This window comes from Paroedura picta, chromosome 1 (genome assembly GCF_049243985.1).
Source record: "Paroedura picta isolate Pp20150507F chromosome 1, Ppicta_v3.0, whole genome shotgun sequence".
NCBI lineage: Eukaryota > Metazoa > Chordata > Lepidosauria > Squamata > Gekkonidae > Paroedura > Paroedura picta.
The window spans coordinates 147,279,130-147,300,841 of NC_135369.1; the positions used below are offsets into that span (position 1 = coordinate 147,279,130).

General features: G+C 42.7%; 1 protein-coding gene across 1 annotated transcript in view; it reads left to right on the plus strand.

Moving 5' to 3' along the window:
• Nucleotides 1-21,712, plus strand: part of LOC143825613 (protein eyes shut homolog) — a 392,680-nt gene that overhangs the window by 156,958 nt on the left and 214,010 nt on the right. The window lies entirely within an intron of this gene.

A 21,712-nucleotide genomic window follows, 5' to 3' on the forward strand; every position in this document is an offset into this window, starting at 1 on the left:
TAGCTTTATTTTATCAGTTTTCATTACTCCTATTAGAACTACCTTAGACCTGAAAGGAGATGGGATGGGACTTTTAGGGAATCCTCAGACCATTTCCACATGAGGAATCTAGTCCTGGACAGCCTTCTGCTGAGAAAATATGAAGGGTGAACATGGAACCTGCTTAAAGCTCACAGGAGCAATGCAGTTTTGTCTCTTACCAAAAATATACTTTTATCTTAACTGGGAGGAAGGATTAGATTTATTTCACCTCAGTTTAGAAGGGCTGCTATAGTGCGGTGACTTTAAAATAGTTATATTAAATTTAAAACAAAATATATTTAAAACTGACCTATTAAATCCCGCAAATGAAGCAACAATTCAGATGCCTCCGATGTGTATAATTCTCATTATCAGATCTTGGCCATGGTATTTTTTTACTAAAGCATAAGATTCCAAGAGGCTTTGTAAAATGATGAATACACATATTACTTTGATTCAAATATCGTAGCCCCAATTGTGCCACTCTTTGTGAATATTGTCTTTATTTAGATGAGGAGAACAAAATGGACTAGCATTCTATCTTATTATTAATAATGGATTAAAAGGTCAATGCCTCCAATGGCACTGAGTCAGTTACTCTATTCAATCACGGTCAGGGATACAGATGCTTGCTGCTGAAAAATGGAAGGGATCTACAGTGTCAATGAAGGTCAAGTAGCATTGCAGCACATTTTTAAACTTCCCAGATCTCAGCTGCTTACTGAGAACACAAGGGAAAAGCTAGGGGAATTTGCGCAATGGATGTGCATGTTTGAGATTTAAAAGACTGGTGAGTAGAATTTAGCAGATAGATTATTTGAGAATGTCAAAGTGAAAATGCTGGACTCCCTTAAAAATCGTATAGTGGAATTTGATAATATTCTTTCAGTGTTTTGGTTAACTAACAGGGTAAACTAGCTCAGTTCTGGAATATTTTCCTGTATTTATAAACTGAAATAACTCTCCCCCTTACCTCTCGCTTTCACAATGTCCTTCCTGGTCCCTCCCCACGCCCTCTTCCTCTTAGAGAAACGCATACACATGGAGACACAGACTCCTCCCCCCCAGACCTCTCCTCTCTTACTTATCTCTTCCCTGACCTTGTCTCTGGTCCCTCCCCCCCTCTCAGACACACATACACACAGACTCTTTCCTTCCTACTCCCCACTCCTTTCTCCCTCTTCACCTTTTACGGCAGGAGGGCTGCCATGTTTGGTGGTTTGGTTGTTTTTTAATATTGGGGTTTTTTGTTTTCATTATTCCTCATTCTGTGCCTTTTGTGCTTCCACCGAAGCCACCATTTCTTTCATATCATATCTGCATATCTCATGTACATTTTCAAGAACTGTGTGAATTGTTGCATGTTCCAACAAACAAGACAGGTATTCAGGGACTCATTTTAACACTTACCGGTATATTCCTTGCCCTTTTTGTAATATAGTGAATTGGTCTTTTAGTATTCAGCATCCTTAACCCCTTGACCAAAATGAAATATCCTTCGGAATAAGGATTACATCTTTTGGAAGTCATTTTGGCAGTTTCATTTCCCCCCACTGCCCCTGGTTTTCTTGATTATTGGTGCTTGACGAATCAGTGGGGTGAGATTTGCATGTATATTTTAGAAAGCTAAAGGACCATGCAGTTGAGTTTGGCTTCACAACTTTATGAAATGCATAGTTTTATTTAATCAAGTTTGCTAAAATCTGTTTTGCAGTATGACCACTTACTAAACATTTTTCAACTATATTGCATATTATCTTGGTCTCAGTAAAAACAAGCTGTTAGCAGAAGCATTTCCTTATCATTTTTGTCTGGTTATTCTATTATGATCTTTTTTTAAAAAGACAGAAAACAAGCATAGTTGTATTCCTATTGAAACAGTATCTCCGTTTTACCTTCTAACTTCTGTGCACTAAAAACAAAAATCTAGGGTATATTTATAGAAACACTGTTTCATTACTCTGAGCCATCACACAGGGGTCTAGTAGCACCTTCAAGACATGTATGAGCTTCTATTAAACACAGCTCATATGAGTCAGATGCAAGACAGCGCTGTGGCAGTTGTGGTGGCACAAGTGGACATTCATACATTTTAGTGGGAAAAACTGCCCACTCAGAATAGCATTACTGTCTTCTTTATGGTCATATGTATTGATTTCAAGAGTAATTGAGGATTACCTTTCACACCTCATGATGTCCCTTATCATGCCACCAAGCAAAGGTGAGCAACAGGACAAAGAAAAATGTATTTAATGGCCTGCCAGTACTTGGCAATATTTATAGCTAACTAACCCTGAAGAAAATCATGATCGAGCTTCTGAGACACACATTCTGCCCTTCCTTGGAAAAGCCCCTGGTTAACCTTGTCTGCAAAGCCATCAAGTGGTCTAGGCCCCATTATAAATAGGATTTACATTTTAGATTTTTAAAATAACATAAAACAGGTTTCTTTTATTGGGAACTGGGATCATTCTTGCACAAATGTAACCTATGGAGAAAGTATGTATTTCTGAGTTGAGATAATAGCATTAACTACCAGTCTGCTTCTGACTGTATGATCTGAAGATTTTTTAATTAGTTTCCTAACCTTTTAAATGCAGGCCAAAGTCTGTCCTACAGCTTTCAAATGAATCACAAGAACTACAATATTTAAACAGAAGCTAGATAGCCATGTGACAGAGTGGCTGATTCTGTGAAGGCAAAGGAGTGGCAGGTTACAGTAGATGAGCGATTGGGATGTGAGTGTCCTGCATAGTGCAGGCGGTTTGACTAGATGACCCATGATGTCCCTTCCAACTCTATGATTCTATGTGTGGTGTGTGTGGAAGACTCAGACACTCTGGTGGGGCCTTTCCAGTTATATAGTGATGCCACTAGTGCAATGAAGACATCACTCTCAACTAAAAGTGATGTCATTGTGGCACCAGGGATGCTTTAGTATTCGTGTTCTCAGGCACCATAATGATGTTTCCCTATGGATGTGATAGCCTTATAACCCATAAAATACCTCCTCCCCATTGTTCTCCTGCTGCCCCACTAGGTATCAGCAGGAATAGGCATTATCCAATGTATGCATAATGGGCCCTGGTTACTTTACTAGTCATCTTCTTTCCCCCCCTCCATCCCCCCAAAGTGACTGGAGATTGAACCAGATACTTAACCTTCCTTAACTATAAACCCTATCTGAAAAAAATATGGTATGTATGAAGTATTAATACCTTCAGAAAATCTAAGCTGTATCCCATATTTCAACTGACTTTCTTGAATTGTAAGTATGCACCCATAGTTATCAAGAACATGATCCTACAAAAGCTATGTATATTACATTTTTAGCCATCTGCAAACTATTTAAGTGGAATAATCCCTCCCCCCCTTGTTTGAGAGGAGCAGTAAATATATTACTTTGCAGACTGGAATCTTTTAGGATGACTAGTGGACTCAAATGCAGTATTTTGGGGCATAATTTCTGGCCAAGGTTTTATTGTTACGTACATGATCATTGTCAAATACCAAAGGAGCGGATCCGGCTTCAGATTGGCCAGCTGACCAACAAAGACACCCACACCAGCTGGCTGCTGCAGGGATGCGAAGGGGGTGGGGGCAGCAGAGTTGGCCCCATCCTCTATTGTTTGTCTGGATCCTGCTGCTACAATAATAGGTGGTCCGCTGCTGAGTCAGAAGCCAGGCTTCTGCTCCTTTATCTTTCATGGATAGGATGATAATTGCCAGTTATGATCAGAATGTCTATGCAAACTAAGGGATCTGATTATTTTATGCAATGGGGAAACATCTGTTGGAGTACAGTCAATATTTCTCTTTTGACAATACAAGAACTGAAGCTACTACACGAAATGTCAGACAATAGTTTGACAAAATGGAAGGTTTGCACAGAGCCAGACATGGGCTGTGGCAGGAATGCTGGAATGTATATAAGTTTGGATGATGGGATGCTGTTCATTGGTGTGACCTAGATAAAAAGCTGATGTTTCACTCCACTCCACTCCGCTCCTTTTTGAACCCACTATTCAATACTACCTGATTTTGGTGATGAGGGGTGAAGATCTTGTTTCCTCACTACTTTTCTCCTCATGCTAAATAACCTTCAGTGGGAAGTTATCCACACACATTTGTGGTTGCAGGTAGAGTAGCCTAAGCATTCACAACTCAACACAGACTCCTCCATGGGGCTTGTCTCCAAAGTTGATTGTCTGGGAACACCATCTGATTCCCTGAACTGATTGGTTAAAAAGTGGATATTCTACTGACTTGAGAAATTCAGAGAATCAAAGAAAAACAAGATGCCTGATTGTAAGCACTCAAACCACAAGAACAAAAAACAACAACATAGATTTTGGGGTGATGGTGTTTTTCATAATGCCTAAGAATGATAGCTTTGAGTTACCATGCCAATAAACTGTGGTATCAACCCCAAACAGTAATTTGCATGCAGATTTCCAGCTCAGGAATTTCATAATATATATCCATATGCCTGACCTAATTCTGAATCTTAACTATAATTATCACATAAACATTACTGATGTTTGGAAACAATCAGGAAGGCTTTAATTCAAGCAAATATTACCCATATGATACAATGACAGGAAACTCAGATGACTTACAGTGTCAGCAATATCTTACTGCACACCCCTAACTGCATAAGCTGTGAAAGTTGCACGATGAAAAAAATCAGACAAGAGAAAAATCAATTCCTTTGAACCCTGGTGTTAGGGACGGCTTCTGCGGGTTCCATGGACAGCAAAAGTCACAAACAAGGAGCCACCGCAGCCCATAATGTCTGATATATAATTGGTAGGCAAAACCAGAAAACTCCAGCTCATTTTTGCCATATCATGCAATCCAACTCAGTGGAGAAAGCAATTATACTGGGATTAGTGGAAAATGGAAAGAACATGGTGGTTGGATGCAATCAAGGTGGACACTGGCCAGAACATTGCAGGGGAGAGGGAAGTGGTGTGGAATCATGGATTGTAGCAACAGCTGTGTGGATGGATTGCCAAGAGTCAGACAACAACTGCAAAGGGTTTTTTTCATATTTCTGAAAGCACAAGGGCATGTGTGAAACTCTTCTAGAGCAGTGGTCCGCAGACCGGTGGGAGGGAGGGCAAACTGGCGGCCGCGCATGTGCAAATAGGCATGTGCAAATGTGCAGGCGTGGCTGGTCCGCACATGCATGTTTGCACCACGCGCGGCTGCAAATGTGCATGCATTGCAGTTTCACGCATGTACTTGAGTGACGCGCATGCGCGTATACGCAAAACTGTCACACGTGCGTGTTTGCGGCCACGCATGGCGGAAACGCTTATGCGTGGCACTCTCACGTATGTGCACATGCGCTGGTGGCTGCTCTTCCCTCTCCCCCCCTCCCACCAAAAGAAGCTTGCCGGGCCGCAAGCTAATTGGCTGCTTTGGAGGCCGATTTGCTTCTAGCCTAGGAAGTTTCTGACTGTGGGGGGGGGAGGGAGCCGCGGCCCGCCCAGTGGTTGGGACCACTGTTCTAGAGCAGTGGTCTCCAACCCCCGGTCCGGGGACCAGTCGGTACCGGGCTGCGGCTCCTCCTTGTTCTCGCTGGCTGCTGCCTTGGGGGCTGCCCTGCCACTCTGCCGCCAGCTCACCTTTGGTGCTCTCCAGCAGCTGCCATGGCTGGGGCTCTCCATCGGCATTGCACTTAGCAGGTGCTGCTGGCAGCGCTCCCTAGCATGTGGCAGGAAGTCAGGGGCGCCGGGGGGAAAGCAAGTGGAGCAGGGGCTCTGGAGGTAGCAGTGACGTCCCTCAGCGAAAGACTCCCCTCCCCCCCGGGCCTCAGTAAAATTGTCAAGCGTTGACCGGGGGGGGGGAGGTAATAAAAAGGTTGGGGATTACTGTTCTAGAGGATCCAGACTATAAAGTTCTGTTTCATGGCATAAACAAATGCCCACCATAATGTCCAAATTAAAAATAAAGACTTTACATAATGTCAGCATTAAGTTTATTAAATATACTCTAGGAGTGCCATTGATGAATCTTCTGTTATGACCATTTTTCTCATTTGTTTATCTCCTGTTCTATATTTACTAATAATAGGTCATAAATACCACACTATGAAGCTGCACTGGAACAGATTTTTGACTGATGAGGCTTAATATTGGAGAGTTCAGAATAATTCATTTCCTTTAATAAATGAAAATTTCATCTGCCTTTGTTTATTTTAAGACTCTAGATGTTTTTAATCAAATAGAGAGCTATAATTATCAATTGCTTTGGAGAATTTTCAGTTATACTGTGCCATCAGTATATTGTTTGATATTTAATATAGTCATGTCATCTTTATAATTTTTTAACAATGCTTGGTAGCTTTCAATGAGAAATTCAGGAAAAAAAGATATACAAACAAGAGAAGAAATTGTGGCTTAAATTGCAATGAAATCAACATTGCTTAAATTCTAAGGGATGTACTGAAATCCTTGTAAAATCATCAAGTACAGACCTACTTGCTTTGCATGGAGGGAAGGATGCAGATGCTGCAACCAACCCAAAGCCTTCCATTTGGGATATCAAGTAACCATGGACTACTAAAGTTAACCATTGCTCCTTCAAAGAGCAAATGTTAATCCTATTTATCCTATTTATTTATTTATTAATCCTATTTATCCTATAATCCTATTTATAATGGGGCCTAGACCACTTGATGGCTTTACAGAGAATCATACCGTCTATGGTTGAGGCTAGGCAGCCAGTTAAATCAGAGCCCCTCCTATAGAAGTGGCGGTGGCAAATTCTATCAGTGCCCTCTACCTCCCTCTCCTGCTAGATTTTATTGAGGCTATTGTTAGAAATGGGGTGAGTTTGCCACCGTGTCTTAAGGGTTTTTATATATGTAATCTGAATTATTTCTGTTTTAAGGGGATTTTATTGTGGCTTTTATTCAGATGACTGTGACCCACCGCGAGCCTTTGGGGTGGGCAATAAATTGAATAAATAAATACTTTTACCCAAATTAAATACTGAGTTGGGGGATTTAGCTAGCAAAAGGGATAACAACATGATCTCCACCAGTGTATACAAGGGTGAAGTAGTGCAAGGATGTTGGGTTTAAACGTCTATATTTCTTACTCAGCTCTTCCTGAAAATCATTAGTCTAGCACTAATTCTTCCTAGCTACTGATAATTCATAGAATCATAGAATCATAGAGTTGGAAGGGTCCTCCCTGGTCATCTAGTCTAACCCCCTGCACTATGCAGGACACTCACAACCCTATCGCTCATCCACTGTAACCTGCCACCCCCTTGAATCTTCACAGAATCAGCCTCTGTCAGATGGCTATCCAGCCTCTGTTTAAAAATTTCAAAAGATGGAGAACCCACCATCTCCTGAGGAAGCCTGTTCCACTGAGAAACACTCTGACAGGAACTTCTCCTGGATGTTTAGACAGAATTTCTTTTGCATTAATTTCATCCCATTGGATCTGTCCCTCCAGGGCAAGACAGAACAACTCTGCCCCATCCTCTACATGCCAGCCTTTTAAATAGTTGAAGATATTTATTAGACCCCCTCTCAGTTATCTCTCCAAACAGACCAAGTTCCCCCAACCTTTCCTCATATGTCTTGGTCTCCAAACCCCTCACCATCTTTGTTGCCCTCTTCTGGACATGGTCCTGTTTGTCTACAACCCTCTTCAACTGTGGTGCCCAAAACTGAACTAGGTGGTGCCCAAAAGTGAGGCCAATCCAGAGCAGAGTAAAATTGGGACTAGGAAACAGTTCATCCAGCCTTGAACCTGAGCAGTACAATACTTTCCTCTGCTCTATAGTTAATTTTTGAAGAATAAAAATTATCAGTCTGCATCGGCCAATTCTTCTTTTCTTCCTTATTTGGAATTCAGCAAGCCAATAAGGTAGGTTTGCCAACGTTTGGATGGAAACTAGTGGTAATAGGAGGAGCAGTTTCCCTTTGGTGCCCATCAAGCAGTAGCAGGCTAAGCCAAGGGCTTTGCTCCTTTTGGAGTTTAAATACCTGACAGTGTGATTAGTTCAGATCCAAGAAAACACTTTTCCACAAATCCTAATTTCATCCCTGACACTTTTGCTTCCAAATAGTCAGTGCCATTAAAGTTTACATTACCTGTTCTGGCAGAGCAAGGGGAATTAGAGCTGAAAGATGTATAGTGAGAGATGAAAAAATCTTTCCCCTTCATGTCTCACTGAGGCCATCTGAATACTTCTCACAGTCTGTCCTACAGACTACCTGGATTTCTGTGGTAGTGGTTGTAGCAGTGCAACTGCTGTGGAGGCTCCTGCAGATCTTTAGAAACCACAGTCCCCCTTTTGGCTTCTCACAGCTATGCAGATCCTCACACAAAATACACATTGCACTCCCTTTTTCCTTAGAGCTTATCTTCACCTCTGAATGTCTCTTTCCTTCAGTAGCGTCATATGGCTCCTCCTCAGGGTAAAAATCCTTTATCTCATGAATTCTACCAAGGGTCCAATATTACATGGTCACTCAAGTATCAAGGTTATAGGGGTTTTTATCTTTTTATATGGTCACCTAAATCACAAGGGGTAAACACATGTATCCGTTATTGCAAAAAAAAAGTAATGTTTCAACGGAACACATATAAGAAAATGTATTTTATGTAACTCCTATGTATTTCCTATGTAACTCCCCCCTGTATTAATATTAACTATATCTCTAACTATACATATATTTACCTAGTTCTACTGAATTCTTTGAGAATACATTCTAAGTGAACATTCAACAGTCTGGCTGTACATAATTAAGACTAACATCTAGCAAACATTCTTAAGCAGAGTTCAGAAAATATAGATGGCTATCTTAAACCACCATAAACCTGTGGCGAATTATTAGATGACGGATGTTAGTATGAGATATTGAAGGTTCTGTGAAGGTATAGAAGTATAACATATTTGAATTATGTCTTCTTCTAAGGATCAGGGCATCATTTGATTGGTTTTTTCTCCAACAGCAATAAATCATTACAGAAATGTGGTCTATCTCCCTGGCAGTAAAACCAACCAGCAGAAAAAAAGTTATTTTTATCAATTAGCTTTCAAAGCTACAAAATGAATCTCTTTGAAGATAAATCTTGGGTAATATTACATCCTAAGTTTAGTTTACCTCTATTTTCCTTGCTAACAAATATTCAGTTACTTTCCAAGAATAGACTTAGTAGGTTTGATGCACTCCAAAAGCAATTGTAAGTTTTGCTTCGGTGACCAGAATAAGTTCAAATGCGAATATCAGTTATTATTCTCAAAAGAAGGGTAAATAGTGGGAGCCACTGTAAATAGATAGCCACAAATATTTACTGAGCTGTGTGCTGTAAGAAAGGTTTTTCAGATCAATATAGCAGCATGTTAACTAGGGGTGTGATTGAATTTTGCAGCTAAACAGTTCTATATGAATATCCCCAAATTTGTTTTGTTTTCTCCTGCTGTTAAGTGAACCCATGCATCTCCATTCTTATACCACTTTTTTCCTCCTACTGATTTTTTCCATCAATATTTAATTATATGTATTTTTCCATTATATGTATACTAGCAGATTTAGTTGGTTATATACTTAATTTATAGTTGGCTTTTCTTACAAGGACTCTAGATGGAGTACAGACATTAAATATACTGCTGGGTCTCAATGCCCCGATATTCCAGTTGATATCTCAGTGATCAGTGATCAGCAGGCATTGGCCAGGTTACTGCCTTGTTGATCTTCCTCGCAGTCACAGTGACTTTGCTCCCAGATATTGCATCTGCCACATCCGCCAGTCGCCCAGCCTAGCCCAGAGTAACTGAGCCCCAAGTCTCCTCAGATCAGCTTTGGTAGGTGCTGTCCCCTGGTCACAGGCAGACAATTCTCTCTCAGGTGTATGATGGTCACAGCTGGGGCTTCAACCCAATAGATGTCACTGGAGACATTGTGGAGGAGCACTGGCCATCTCCTCCCCCGGTGCACAGATCATATAATAGCAATGCGGTCCCCAAGATCATGGTGAGCATCCCAACCAGACCTGGCAGTATAGCAGCCTGCTTGAAACACAAAACCATGGCCCACAATCAGCAGCAGTAGCATGGGTTACACCAACCCTAGACAAGTTATAGGTTATGCTAGTATGGGACACACATGCCCTACATACCAGTAACCGCCAAACACCCATGATCTGTAACCAGAATGCCCCAGCCGGAATGATCCCCCTGCAGTGGAATGAGTGATTTCCATACCATTTTGGCTCCAGCCCCCATCACTGAAGACATGCCCATATATGGCTGTGAACTGAAATGGGAAGACACATATTCCCTCTCTGTGCAGGACTAGTTACCATGAAAACCCAGGGGCTGTGAGGGCAAACTAGCTTTGCCCAGAGCAGGGTCAAAGATGCCAGGGAATAATGCAATGCCAATCATGCATCCCCCTCCGCCTGATCAGACTTCAGATCTCCCCAAGATGATCTGAACTCTTACCCTGGATTCTAAGATGTCATCTAGGACTAAAGGTGCACCCCCCAATAAAGCACAGGGTGATGCTAGAAACCTACTACTTATAGTTGCCACAAAATGTCCTAAGTTAAATGCTGCCTCATCCCTTGCCATTTTGTAGATATCTTGGCAACAGTCCTTAACCACACCAACTCCCTTTTTTTTTGCGGCATTGTAGCAGGAGGTCCGCTGTCCTCCCTCCATGGATGCGTTCTCCTCTTCTACCCACCACTCAGCAGGCCAGGAAGGATGGTCCAGGGTCCCTTCTGCCCCCAAACCTTGCTATAGAGGGAGAGGCTGGCTGCATGCCAGTTCCTTATGATTCCAGGAAAGCCCCTGACCCCATCTGTACAGGACTCTTACGAAGTGGAGCTTCAGCCCTCCACATATCCCTACACCTGCCTATATCTCTACCCAAGTTCTCAATTTGTCCTGCATAACAATAATAATATTGTAATAATATTCCTGGCCCTTATTCATGATTCCTGAGCAGAAGAATGACCAGAGGGGCCTCGACAAGTTGGTCCTGTTGCCTCATTTTGGAAAGTGGGTGAACTCTGACCGCCCTTTGTGGGAGAGGGGAAGCCAGGGAGACCTGGAAGAATGCCCCCCATACAACTAATACCATTTATTATTATGGGTGACTCGCCCTCCCTGGACAACTGGGTGCTTGCAATGTGCTGGCCTTGGAAGCCCCCCTTGGCCCCAGGTCCCAAATGAGCCCACTTTAGGTCCAAAATGACCTATTGGTAGGGCCCCAGCCTGATCCCTGCCACTCACTCCATAGGGGCCCCCTCTGCCTGCACACAGAAGTGGGGGTGCTTATATAGCCACGGGAACCTAGAGTTAAGACTGCGCCCATGGTGACATGCCACCCCCCTCAGGAGGTGTTGATTCCAGCCCAATCATGGCCCACTGCTAGTGCCTGCCAGATTCCTCCTCACCCCCACCCACCTGGTGATATACTACGCTGGAGGAGGTAGGTGGTGTGTATCACTCTCCCCCCCCCTTGAGTGTTCATGCCACATCCCTCCTCCCTGCCTAAAGTATATGGTTCATATGGGTCCTCCTTGCAAGCCATTACACTAAGAGCCTGGTGTGTCTACAGCTCAACCCCTCTGCTTGGAGGAATTCTAGAGGCCGCACCCCTTTCCTGGTCCTCCCACAGCCCACCAGAGGCTGCACTGCAACCAAGCTGCTCTTCTCAACTGTTGTGGGTGGGGGGGGGAGGCCAGGTTCTTAGACATGGTGCCCATTATAAAGGTGCCATGAGCCTGTCCAGTTCTCCTGGAGAAATTAGCTGCTTTGGAGGGGCAATGGCCCTTCTACCCCCAACCTACAACAATGTCTACACAGGTCACCACTGCTCCCGCCTTCCCATCTAACCCCACATTTTCCAAAGGCCAGCTGGGCAGGCTGTGGAGGTATAGGCTGCCACCTTCCCGGCCAACACATCTTCCAAAGAACCAGCCAGGAAGACTGCAGGTGGGCCAGGGGCGCTGCCACCTTTCTCCCACTCACATTTTAAAAGGCTAGGAAGGGAAGGCCCAAGAGGGACTGCCCCCTTCCTGTACCATTCTCCAGATCTCCTTGAAGCCAAGCTAGATGTGGAAGGCAATGGGGGGGGGTGCCCTCCCACCCTATCTTCCAAAGAGGAGGCAATGCAGGGAAGGCTGTTGGGGGGGCTGCATCTTTCCCACCCACATCTCTGAAAGGCTGGGCTAGGTGGGGAAGGCACTGGGAGGGTTGCCTCCTTCCTGCCCCCTCCCTCACATTACCCAAAGGCCAAGCTGGGTGGGGAAGGCCACAGGGGTCTGCCTCTTTCCCACCTACCCCCATATCTCCCAAAGACCAGGGTGATGGGAGATGGGCTGCCTCCTTTCCACCCATCCCCATCTCCCAAAGGGGAGGCCAAGAAAAGAACAGTCGCCCTGGAGTAAAAGGCTCCTTGGGAGGGGGGAACTCTCTGGTTTGGATCCCATGGAGTTGCAGGGATGCCAGACTCCAGGGCTGATTCTGCACTTTCTTTCTTTATTCCATTGTCAATCCTGCTGAATTCAAATCGTTTTGAACCTGGGTCTTTCTCATAGCTTTTTCCCGTACAAGGCAGATCTCTGCTGATTCTGGAGCCTAGTCACTTTAAAACAGATTCCAAAGGGAAACAGAGAGAAAAATAAATCTTGGGAGAAAAGTTTTGCAACCAGGAAGTCTTTGAACTGGTGCCCAGCCAGTCAGGGACAGACTGCTTCTCTACCTCAGTGGCTGGGTCAATTATACTGAGTTATCTCTGCTCTTGGATATAGTGGGGGAAAGGTAGGGTCATATCAGCTCTGTCATTCATGTTGCAGATGGAAAATGTAAAGTGCCCAAAATCAAAATGGAAGTCATATTAAGTGTAGATAGCAGTTATTTATTCAGACTGGGAGTGGATAAAAAGCCTCATGAAGGCTCCACCCAGGTGGCAAAGAGAAATGCTGTGTGGCAGTAATTGCCAACAGCAATAAACACCAAATAATTCATAAACTTGTCACTGCTTCTTCCTTCAATGAAAAATATTTAATTGATATATTCTTCAGTTCAATATCAAAGTAAATCAAAAACAGTTGTATGTTACAGGAAAACAAGAAAACATTGGTAGGCAAAAAACGTACAGAGGGTTTCTCAATTAATGCCTCTGTGCCAGTCTTTCTTAATGTTTTTACCGTTGAAAACTCCTAGAAGTATTCTTCATTCTTTGAGAAACCCCAGAAGTGGGTATCTTTAGGTCCTAGCTGGAGGCTAGCATCCCTGCCACTGTTGAAGGATGCCAGCCTCCAGACTGCAGAGATCCATTCCCCTGGAGGATAACTGTCAATTAGTTGGCATTAGTTGGAAGTAGAAAACTCATCACTTATTAGTCTTTCTTAGCTGAGAGGTCTCTCCTGATTGGGTCTAAACTACCAGGGCAGGCCAGCTCTTATTTCCTATTGGGGGAATATTTCCGAGGGGGGGGGGTGCAATGAGGTAGGGAGTGACTTATTTGCATGCAATTTGAGCTGATTGGTGCTCATTGGCAGAGTGCAGTTTGAACTAATTGGCCCTGAATTAACAGAGTGCAATTTAAGCTAATTGACCCTCATTAGCAGAGTGCAATTTGAACTGGTTGGCCCTCGTTGGCAGAGTGCTCCATCTTTATTTGTGGTAAACCCCCTAGGGACAGCTAATCAGGTAGTGGGTGAGTAGTTATTTTGGATTTTGTAAAGTTTTCTGAGGAGGGTATCATTTTCCTTTTCTTCTTTGTCACCTAGCTTTGAAACCTGCTTTCTGCATTATGACATTGTAATCATTTGGGGGGGGGGGGTAGTATTTTGGTTGTTGTTGCTTTTTGAGTCCTACTGCATTGTTTATTGGAGGTCATTTATGTTTACTTGAATTCTTCTTTTTGAATTTTGTATTCTGCCTTGAGTCTCAGAAAGAAAGGAGTGCATAAAGTGAAAGAAGTGAATAAATATTTAAAACAATATATTAAATAATGGTAAGAAACTTGCTTTTTAATACACACAAAAAAAGAAAGACATTAACAGGAAGTTGAATCCTACGTGCACTACTGCATTCTGCACTTCTTCCTATGCTCCTGTTGAAACACAGTCCTAGTATATTAAGGAGGGTTATGACATGGGTGCACAGCAAGAAGGATCCTCAGCTGCAAGATATTCTATTACCCTTTGAATCTGTAATTTACTTCTAAGCAAATATGAATATGTATAATTGTATGTGGTACAATAATCTTTTGCAAGCACACTTACTCAGCATAACCATAATGGAATGTGCTTGAAAACTAGTAATTTTTGGACATGTAGCCTTAGTACAGAGATGAAATGTTACTCAGCTTGCTTTGCTGCAGATGTCAGATATATGGTTTGTGCTCTTACAGGTCTGATATGGCCTGATAATAATCCACAAATTATACTGGAAAGGTGAACAACTCCTTTTTAATTAAAATAGGTCCATTTTCAAGTTGTACAGCCTCCTGTGGTAGCATAGTTCTCCAGTCTAATGCTTGTTTGAACTGAGTAGAAATTATCTTTATTTGGACAGGACAGCATTTAATCTTTAGAAGAATTCTCCATCTTTGAAGTTTCAATATGTCTCCTTCATTATGGCTTCAGCCTCTACCATACTGATTTCTGTTTTTTGTTTGATTTTACATTACTGGAGGCTCATTTGTCTAAAATAGTTTCTCCTCTTTACAACATATATAAATATACCTGGTCATTCTAAACTATTTGTAGTAGTGATTTTCCACTCATTAGAATGAGCTGGTTTTGATTTGATACAATGTAAAATGAAATCGAAATAGTGGAGAACTAGGGAAGAATAGAGGAATTCCTGAAATTAAACAAAAAATGGTACATGTGGATTGGTTTTTGTGATAAACTCCCCCCCCCCCAAGCCCACATTTTACACTGTCACCTGGAAATGAGCTATAATTCCAGGAGATCCCCAGGTCTCAGCTGGTTTCCCTAGGGGAGACTGATGAGCCTTGGTATTTCTCAGCACATACTGCATATGTAAGTGAGATAAACAAGACTAGCAGAAGCACTGACCAAGTTTTGTACGAGGGTGGGCCTACCAATAAAGGACAGACACTGGTAGACTGTAAGCAGGGCGGGGTGCATGGCTCCTGAAACTATACACAAAAATAATTCTTTGTAGTCATTACTTCAGTTTCCCGAAATCTAAAATTGTCCGGGAAATTAAACTACCCTCCTCAAAAGGCCATGTTTCATTCACTGCATTGTTAGAATAACAGAACCGTAGACTTGGAAGGGGCCATACAAGCCATCTAGTCCAACCCCCCTGCTCAACGCAGGATCAGCCTAAAGCAGGGGTAGTCAAAGTATGGCCCTCCAGATGTCCATGGACTACAATTCCCATGAGCAAAAGCTGGCAGGGCTCATGGGAATTGTAGTCCATGGACATCTGGAGGGCCGCAGTTTGACTACCCCTGGCCTAAAGCATCCATGATAAGTTTCTGTCCATCTGCTTAAAGACTGGCAGCAAGGGGGAGCTCACTACCTCCTTAGACCACCAATTCCACTGCAGAGCTTCTTTGTGAATCCCCCCCCCCAATATCTAGCCAACAGCATACTACATGTAGTTTAAACCCATTTCTGTGGGTCCTATCCTCTGCTGCCAACAGGAACCACTCCCTACCTTCTCCCAAGTGACAATCTTTCAAATACTTAAAGAGAGCAGTCATTTCACCTCTCAATCTCCTCTTATCTGGGTTGAACATTCCCAAGTTTCCTAGCCTTTTCCTCATAGGGTTTGGTCCCTGGCTCGAAATCACTCTCACCCTCATCACTGCCCTCTGTACCCTCTCAATTTTGTCTACATCCTTTTTGAAGCAAGACCTCCAGGACTCCATGTGTAGTATGACAAATGCAGTATATAGTGGGACTATAACATCTTGCTAGCTTAAGATTGGATTCACCTTCTTTATCGCTGTATCACATATTGAACAAGTACCCCAAGATCTCACTAACACACACTGCTACCCAGAAATTTATTTCCCATCCAGTATGCAGATATAGAGCTCTACACTTATCATTACTGAATTTGCCCACTTTTTCAACCTCAGATCTCATTGGACTCTACCTTGTGGGCTGTTCTCCTCCCAATTTGGTGGAATCTTGCAAATTTAATGACTAATCTGTCCATCCCCTGATTCAGATCATTGATAAAAATGTTGAAGAGTATTAGACCAAGTATTATGAGCCCTATGGCATCCCACTCATCACATTCCTCCAATCTGATAAAATACGATTGAAAACGACTCTTTGGGTATGGTTTTCTAACCGGTTCCCCAACCATCCATAAGATGCATGTATTCTAATTGCTTGTTGCAAGAAGCCCACAACTCTATTAAATCAGGATTCTTACTGTGTATAAGGATCTTCTATTTGTCAGAAGCCTCCCATTTCCTATTTAGGAGTGGGTACAAGAATTTGGCCCTAATATTTCCATATAGTGGACGCTGTAATAAAATATGTGAAATGGATTCTTTGCAACATTGGTTGCTAAGGCACAGTCAATTTGAATAGGGAATATTGAGAAGTCTCCCCGTCACTATTGCGGCGGGCAGAGCATTGAACCTAGCAAGCTTCCATGAAGGAAAAGTCCAAAAAGTTTCAGAATATCTTGTATACATTCAACTGTCTGTGATGGTTCCAACATTATAGGATTTCCTTTAGACTGCAGTTTCCTTCCATACTTCCCCGGAGAAATCAGTGCCATTTAACTCGTGCCCTAGTTAAGAAAATCTATTCTACCTGTTTTTCTATCAGCCTATATTAGTGATTAGGAGGCTGTACTGCAAAGTATATCTGCTTATTACAGGAAAAGGTTAAGAGGCTTTTGGCCTATGCTCTAGAGAGAGATCAAATTATCCTAATTTCTGAGGGAAAAGCAACAATTCTTCAGTTTAAGCTGAAAATGGTTCCTAAAGTCATAATAGGCCAGGTTTATGCCAGGTCATAGTCATATGTAATAGACCTGTAGTTGTCTTTGCTGTATTTTTATATGAATATGAATGTCTAAAGTTTTTTTTTCTTGCTGTAAAGCAAATAAGCCATGCAAATGAAAGAACAGGAACTACAATATATCACCCACACATAAATGACTTCTCAGATACTGAAATGAAGACCCCCTATTTATGTTAATAGAACTAAACCTGCATACATTTGTATATAGTAGTTTGTAACATTTTTGTCCATGAGAAATACTAGATATGCTTAATCTAATGAGTTTTGCTCATGAAGTACATTAAAAGTTGAATTATAAATCAATAAATAAATGTCTTCAACAATTATCTGACATGTCTTCTAGTAATTGGGAGGGTGGCCATTGCTGCTGGAGTGTTAGGTAGTGGAGTTATTTAGGGCTAGTAGGGAATTGGCAGACCACCAATGCAAGAAGCATGCAGGGGGGCAGGATTCCTAAGGGGGCTTGAGGGGGGGCAGGATTCCAATGGTGATGGGCTGGGGGCAATATTGCAGGGGATTGAGGTTGGATAGTAGAAGAACTGGATGCTATACAGACCCATGTGGTCCTCAGTCATGGAGACACAGTCATGGGCCCGGGCACGCTCACTCCTATTCTAACCTGTCCCATCCGCATATGTGTGAGGGTAGAGGCTAGGGAGGACCCAGTTTTGGTACTATGCAATGCAAGTTCAATTAACAACAAGACCTTGACTCTGTGGGATTATTTCACAGAGTCTGGGGCAGACCTTGCTTGAATGACTGAGACCTGGGCATGGGAGGATAAGACGGTGGCCCTGAAAGAACTAGTCCCACCTGGGTTCCAGGTCCAATCTCAGATCCATAGTAGGGGGGTGGCTATTCTTGTCCAGAGCTCTCCCGGCACCTGCAATCTCTGGAGTGTGTCGATACTGGATGGGACTCAGTTGAGGGCTTGGCAATCTGGTTGGTGTTCTGCCCACCCAATGCCCCACCAGACGCCCTGTCTCGCCCAGCAGAATTGGTTAAAGTAGTTCGGTCTCTTACCGTCCTTGAGGAAGGGCACCAAAATATTAGTAAATTGGATCTTAGCTGTGAGGCATTAGCGAGCTTTTTCATAAAGTCTTTTCACTCTACTGGGACAGAGCTGAATACAGATAGCGAACTGGAGGCTTGTTGGCTATCTTTGGGGGTGCAGTTTGTATGTTAACATTTCCTAATGAAAAAAAGGTTCTAGGAATGGGCACAGATACTGATTCTGTATGGGCAGAGAAAACTGTGCTGATGCCCATATGGCAATGGGGCTAATCCCTGTGGCCACATGACATTGGCACGGGTCCAGTCCTGCCCTGAACCTGGCTCAAATTAGGCATTCTGTTGTCCTGCAGTATGCTGAGGGAGCCCATGAGACCTGTCCCACTGCAGGTCTGTGTGGATGAGGGAAGGCCTGGCTCCACTCCCTCCTATGGAAGCTCAGAGGGGACAGAAGATGCCCCACTCAGGGCCAAATGGGGCATCTTTATGCCCCAAAGAGATAGAATTGCAATCCCACCTTCGTGCAAATAATACCCCCTTCCACCCCCTGGGTGGCTAACTGTTGTGTCATGGCTGCCTCCATGAGGATGCAGTAATCCAGGTCAGTCCTGATCCACCACCAAAAATATCCCCTGTGAGGATGCGGGAAGCAGTGGAGCATGCTGCTCTACCGCAGCACACTGACAGCACACTGACAGTGGCCACCACTGTCCAGAATCAGTAAAGCTGATTCGCAAGCCAAAATTTATCAAGAATTTGGTTTGGTTCATGCTCCCTAAACTGAGGTTTGAGGGAGATCGCTCCCCTGAACATTTCCTGGACTTTTGTCTGGTTCAGTTCAGGGGTTCAGCCCTTTTAAACCTAGAGGCATTCAAACTGACTATTTCAAAGCGGGGCAAGTAAAATTGACCAGCCCAAAAAAGGCAATTTATTTGGTGCTTTTGATTTGGCTCAGGAACACCTTGAACCCTGCACCAAACCTCAGTTTTCCTGTTTGCACCCATCCCTAGTAGAAACTGGTACAATTGGAAGTAGCCTGAATCTGTGCCTAAACTCCAGTTCAATATTTTAACCAAGGCTGCCTCCAACGTGCCTCCTCCCTGCCCAGAAACCTGTCAACTCTTCTCTTTTTTTGAAAATGTTTCCAGGATGCTGAATTCTTTCCCATTCTTACTGTTGATAAAACCTGTCGCATTCCTGTTAGGTTATATTTGCAAGGCCTAGAAATGTTGGCTAAGCAGAATCAATAATTTAGAATGTGTAGCTGTGCTTATGATTGCCCTGTAAAACAGAAAGAACATCCTAAAAGCATACAGAACCCATTTCCATGGGATGAAGGCTGCTTTCTTATGGTTACCATTTTTGTTTGCATCAGTTTATCATAGAAATAAAACTTTTTTTTCTTTCACTCAGTGCTTCAGCTGACCTAGAAATAAAGATTCATGAGGGCAAGAAAAAAGTCCCCTGGTTCTCCTGGCAAGCTGTTACACATGGACGGTTTCCAAATGATGGCATCTGAACTGCCCTCAGAGTGATGGCTACTTAGTATGCACTAGCTCTAAGAATACTATTGTGGAGGCTGAGAGTGAGAGGAAATCAGAGGGTTTATATCCTTTTCCTGAGCTTTTGTATGTTATAGCAATTACAGTGTTGGGCTAGGAACAGTGAAGCCTGGATTCATATCCCTATTGACCAGTCTCTTTCAGCATAACCTACCTTACAGGAGTGTTGTGAGGATACATACAGAGAAGGTGAGAACCCTGTAAGCTACCCTGAGCTTCTTGAATAAATAATCATACTAAAATCTAATACTAAGGAGTAGTTACATAGGCCATTTCCGCACAAGGAAAATGTCCCTGGACACCCTTTGGATGTTGGTGGCATATAGAGCCCCCTCCATATGAGGTCCCCAACATCTTGAGGTTTGTTTGTTTGTTTGTTTATTATTTATTTATATTTATATACCACCCTCCCCGAGGGTTCAGGGCAGTTTACAGAACACAGGGAGGATACAGTTAACACATGGTAACAGTAACAGCAGTAATATTATAACAATAATAATTTAACATGATAATAACAATAATACCATAAAATAGAAATTGTAAGAGCCTCAGCTCAACTCTTACTGGACCCTGTGGGCAAGCTGGGTTGCAGTTTAGCCATTTTTAACTTGCAATTTTAGGAATCCAGAAATGGATTTTTCACCCTAAATCATGCAAGCCACCAATGAGCAACAAGGGATAAGACTGTCTGGAGGGGAAAACATGTGATAGTCTCAGCAGCTTTGTCCCTCCCTTGCACCCGCCCTCCCTTCTCCATTTCTTGCTCAGAGTTATTTTTTTAATGGCATGGTCCATGTTGCAAAGGTGAAATAAAATCTTTAAAGTGTCCACAGTCTTTTTGGGATCAGGCAGGCAAAACACAACCCCTTTTCTGTTTTCTGGATGTGGGGAATGAGCTGGGAAGGAGGGGGTGATCTGGCAGCCTTCTCCCGATCATACAGGGGTCTGAGCACATTGTTTTAAAGCAAACCATTAGCACAAAATGTCTTCTTGGGCACCAGGGACCATGTTCAGCATCTCAGAAATCCATCCATACAGAAATAAACTGCAAAAGAACATGAATTCAAAAAATGGTGCGGGAGAATGCTGTATCGTACTGACATTTCTCCATAGCAATATTTATTTTTTTATTAAAAATTCAACTGTTTTGTGGCATTACCACATAGCAGCACAAAAGTGCCATAAAAAGAAAAATAAATTTCGGGGCTGAGGGGGGAACGTTTCAGTCCATGAGAGAACTGCTGTGCTGTGATTGGTGGCTTGCTGTGATTTGACAAGCCAAGGAGTGGAGGGAGAAGTTCATGTTGCTTTCCCTTGCAGCCTCGTCAGGAGGCAAAAAGCCACAGTGGGGCAGAGAGAAAACATGGGTAGGGTCTCCCTGTGAGGAGGGCTGCAAATGTGAAGGTTACCATTCCACATTTTTAAGCAGGCAACCACTAGTGTTTTACCCCTTCGGGTGGAAATAGCTTTATTGTTGATTACTGGAAGAGATGAAGCATATAAAAATGGAAACAGGACAGTGTACACTGGAATTGAGCTAATTTTGTGGCTTTGTTGACTGAGCAGTACAAATAGGAATTAGTTTAATTTCTCAAGATGTCTTTTACATAATTTACTGAGGCTTGATTGTTTGTGGAAGAGAGGGATCTTGGAATAAATTTCAACATAGCGAAGAAACAGTAATGCACCACCATTAACTGATAATGAATGCACCTATGATATATCTTTCCTATAAAGACTGCAGATTAGGTAATACCTCAATAATGAAATGAATGAAGTGTTCTTATCCTCTGACATCTCCTTGTTTGTTTCTTATTATACATCTTTGATTCTTGAGCCCAGCTCCTAGCAACCAGTTAATGCAGCAAAATTAAAAGTAGATCAACACTTCACTTAATCGTAACACTCCTTAGTGTGATTCCTTTGTCCTTTTTGCTTATTTAGACTGAATAAATTCACATGGACATAACATATGCAGTGTCCTGCAGCACAATCTTTTTACGTACAACTGTCACAAAAATTTTGAAATTGATTAGAGGCTGACAAAATAAATTTACTCCAATAGTTTTAGGACACAGTAGCTTAAATATGAACTCTATA